We start from the raw sequence: 4,310 nt of genomic DNA, 5'->3' as shown, positions 1-4,310 counted from the left end.
GGGGACTAAGTCAAAAGTTAAAGTTACATGGTCAAGTCAGTTACAAAGATTTTTATTGGACTGGAACTGAACTTGGTAGAAGGGTTCAGAGTAAGGCAAGAATGAAATGGTTTAACCGGGAGAACAATCAATCAAAGATCAAGGTCAAAGGGAAAGGTAAAAATTTTGACTTTATAGCTCAAACACTTCTGGTTCGATTTAGAACAAAACTGGTCGAATGACTGAGATTCAGCCAAGAAGGAAGAAATTCACTTTTCAGAACAATAGGGTCAAAGGAACAGGTCACAGCACAAGTTCAACTCAAACAGTTTTGAACCGATTTGGACCAAATTTGGTGGGAGGGTTGGGAGTCAGACAAGCATGAAATGAATCGAATTTGAGAGCAATCAGTTAAAGGCCAAGCTCAAAAGGCAGCGTCAAATGCTCAGCCCGAAGACCAGTTACAGGGAGAGGGTACTGCACTTTTTTAATGTTTTTTTTTTTTTTTTTAATCAGACTATCACTAGATGATTTAATGCGACTTAGGGATGATTCCTAGATGTACTGAGATCCGTGAAGGCTGCATCTAACCTCTCCATTTCGAAAGGTCTCTCCTAAGCTCCAATAAATCGCCTGGTGGTGGCAAAATTAACATGTAAGACACATCATCGTACTGTAAGGTTTTACTCCTTTGCATGATATTCATCCAATACTGATTTTGCTGTATGAAGTTCGTCAGAGGCCTCCATGCCTTTTATGGTTAACTGAGGTTGATTTAGACTGATTCTACTTGCTTTCGAAGATTTCACAGAGCCTCTTCCTGAACGATTTATCTTGTAAATTGTAACTTAATAATTTTCTTCTATGTCACTAATGCAAAATGTGCCGGTATTAAACAGACGCTGAGGAGGAATGAGTGGGTGGAATGGTGCTGGAAAGCGGGGCATGTTCGAGGAAGTATACGCTGGGATGATGGGCCCTATATTTCTCGACTGGTAAAGTGCAGTACAAATCTCTTCTCCTATAATTCTGAAGGGCTGGGGGGAGACATAACGAAGGGTGAAAAGCTGTGGGTAGGATGATGATGAATGACGGAACAAGGCAAGAGCACACCCTACCAAGTTAGACACTACATTAGGAAAGGTGTGTGCTGAGGGAAAGTTGAAGTCACAGATTTCTCCTAGAAATTTGGAAGTGGGCGGGTGGGCAGACGGAAAAAATGTGTAGTAGTTGAAGGGATTATTCCCCCTAGCTAGACGATAATGCATCATGTTATAGCCCTGCTATGGTGACGGGAGAGCGCTACTCCTCCCACTGAGGCAGCTACCCGTGCGGGGCGCGAACTCTCGACCTCGCGATCTCTAGTCAAACGATCTACCTCTGAGCCACCCCCCTCCCCACGCAGTGGCTGAAGAAGTGTGGGCAGAATGGACTAAAATGGTGGTGGATAATGGAGAGGACGAGGGAAGTAGGCTACGGTTCGAACTGATGAGTGTTGTGGGCTGAACGGTATGGGCGTGAAATTATCACGAGCCACGATCATATACAGGCGCTTTGTAGTCTAAGCAATAAAAGGATATTTAAGGTAAAACCAAATACCAAGCACAGTTAATAACGAAACATGACCAATCCACTTCCATCTGTGCCGTGTCATTAAAACATCCATGGAAATTACCAGACAAGAACAGTATTTCACGTGGCGTAGGAGATTTTGTTGCACATTTTGCGATCTATCGGCACATCACATTATTTTTTAATCCTTTTGTATGTAACCGAAGCAAACTACCTCGATGCTAGAAATATATGAATAACATAAAAGAGAATACTGCTGCGTAATTTGAACGACAAATGGCAAAGAAACAGATGCTACTTAGCCTCCAGTGCCACTTAGAATCCCCCCCCCCACAGGTTGGCACTAACTTGTTGTTCTACGGTCAGTTTCTTCTCTTACATTCCAACCTCATGTGGCAGTACGACGACATATATAAGGGCGGATCCAGCATTTGCCAGGAGGGTCCTTTTATTACCTGTTCACAACAGTCATGTATTTTGTTATTTATATTCATTCATTCCCAGACGCCATCCATCCCAGACGGGGTGGCCAAGGGCTTAGAGTTAATTGTTTTACAGGGAGGGGCACTAATCCTTCACCAACCCCACTTGACACGTAGGGATGCCAACAGCATCTGGTGTTCCCAGGCGGTCACCCATCCAAGTACTAACCAGACCCAACGTTGCTTAACTTCGCTGATCGGACGGGAAGCGGTGTACTCAACGTGGTATGGCCGTTATATAACAATTAAAATACATTACACAGTTTATTTAATCACCACCATATACACAGTTTCATTAGTAGGGTCCTGTTCAAATAATGTGAAACTGTCATATATGTACTGTTGTTTTTCACTCAGTAATTCTGTATACTGCTGCAGGTGAAAAAATAAAAATGCTGCTGACGTAAAAGGAGGGATGCGGCCTCTCTGCCCCCACATCCCTGGATCCGCCACTGAAAAGACATATCTGGCAACAAGAGAGTTCGTATGCCGGACCTTCATCAGATACCGTAAAGCATCACGTCAAGGCTGCCACACCGCCTACAGCAGTTTTTTTTGTCTCCAACACTCGTATTCACACTGGGTTAGGATGCTTTCAACATCTCATCCTTGGCAATTTTGCTTCTGTAATACACCTTATTATTCTCTAAAGCGTTCTTTATAGTACTCTTATTGGCATACTTTGCATAGATATCAAAGACGAGCAAGCCTAAACAAACCAATGAGGAGAAGATGCCAAGAAGCCTCCTTAGCCGACTAGTAGGCTATACTGGATCAACACGAAGCTTTCTAGCGGTTCATTGTTAAAGCTATTTTCTACACACGGCGTATTAATACCTTGTATTTTATTTATGCAAACTTGATCAATATTGCAAAGGCATAAACAATATACAAGAGAACAGTAAGAGGTAGCCGGCAAAATAAACTACCAAAGAGGAGGTGTGAGGTAGTCTCCATGCCACAGAGAGTAGCCTACACCCCTCAGGGCATCAGGAGCCTCCTTAGCGGACGAGAATACTGCCCCAAATCTTCACGTTTTGTCCACACTCCACAACCTGCACGAGGAGTAGCAAGACAGACCATTTCTCTAGGCGAAGGAGGAGGAAGGTCTTAGAGAAAGCGTTACCATGGCAACTGGAATGTTAAAAGAAAAAAAAAAACAGTTAACTATGGCATTATTTATTTTTCCAACTCAGGTTTCACAGTTTCCTGCTGTGGAGTGGGGCTGCAGAGGAGTGCTGTGCATGTTTTCGGGTACGCTTTACTATCCATTGATAATTTATGAAACCGTGTCTGGCCAAGGGGAAAGAAAAATTCCTTGAATCCAGTAACGTACTTCATTGTTTACTATGGCTGCCGCACCTGAATATGTTTCTCCCAGAACTTACCGGAGAAATTTGTCCTTGTGCGGCTTACATCCTGCGGCTCAGAAGCGGCATAACAGAATACCACAGCTTTAAATCCTTGCCACAGCCCTTCTTTGTGACTAGCACTTTTTTCTAATATTAATCTCTTGCTACAGTTCAGCATGCAAGACGCAGAGATGATAAATACAGGCCAAGTCAAAGTGGATAGAGTATTATTCGAATACAGAATTGAGATTTTAAGCATGTGAGCATGAATGAAAGTTTCTCGTACATCCGTTCATCCGTCATTCTATTCGTTCGTGCACTACAGACCACAAGAATACGGACCGATTTTGATGATTCAGGTGACAAACGAATCCAGTTCAGCTGACGTTGTACTCTCGTCTTAGTGATCAGTACGCTTGGGTTAACCTCAGGCTCAGCGATCCAGCAATGGTCAAGGCCACAGAGCAAACCTCTTAATTTGCAGGAACACTGCCATAAATTAGGTACCACTGCAAATGGCTTTCAAAATGCAGTAGTTTACGACTTTGTTACAGGTTTAATACAGTCTCTTGAAAACTGGCAAACTGCAAAAAAAATTAATTACACACCTGTGTCCCCACCTCATTTGGTGGTGTGGAAAAGGCAAAAGAAGTGCAAGTTAATCCTTTATATACTATAGACTCTAAAGAGAATTAACTTGCACCTTTGTACCTCTCAGTGAAAGGAACATGTAATCTAACAGAATGGCTGCAAAAACAAAGATCAACGCATAACAGGGAAGCCACTGCACAAAGCGAAGATCATAATCACTAGTGAAAAGCAGGTGCCGTATAGCTTCAATGATTCCTGAGACAGCCAAGCGTCTTCGCCACGACACAGAACCCATATTGTATAGTTTCTCTCAAAGCACATGGTGAACGGTACA

The 4,310-nt window shown here is 43.0% G+C and overlaps 1 non-coding gene across 1 annotated transcript; it reads right to left on the bottom strand.

The window, feature by feature from the left end:
- Nucleotides 1–2,153: 2,153 nt before the first annotated feature.
- Nucleotides 2,154–2,272, bottom strand: LOC145391538 (5S ribosomal RNA). Its single transcript, XR_013895857.1, has one exon. It is a non-coding gene; the product is annotated as a 5S ribosomal RNA (ribosomal RNA).
- Between the last annotated feature and the right edge of the window lie 2,038 nt (nt 2,273–4,310).

Source organism: Coenobita brevimanus, chromosome 18 (assembly GCF_032717465.1).
Source record: "Coenobita brevimanus isolate Jiangsu-jjx chromosome 18, ASM3271746v2, whole genome shotgun sequence".
Lineage (NCBI taxonomy): Eukaryota > Metazoa > Arthropoda > Malacostraca > Decapoda > Coenobitidae > Coenobita > Coenobita brevimanus.
The sequence above is the reverse complement of the archived record's forward strand: the minus strand, read 5'-3'. Positions and strand labels throughout refer to the sequence as shown.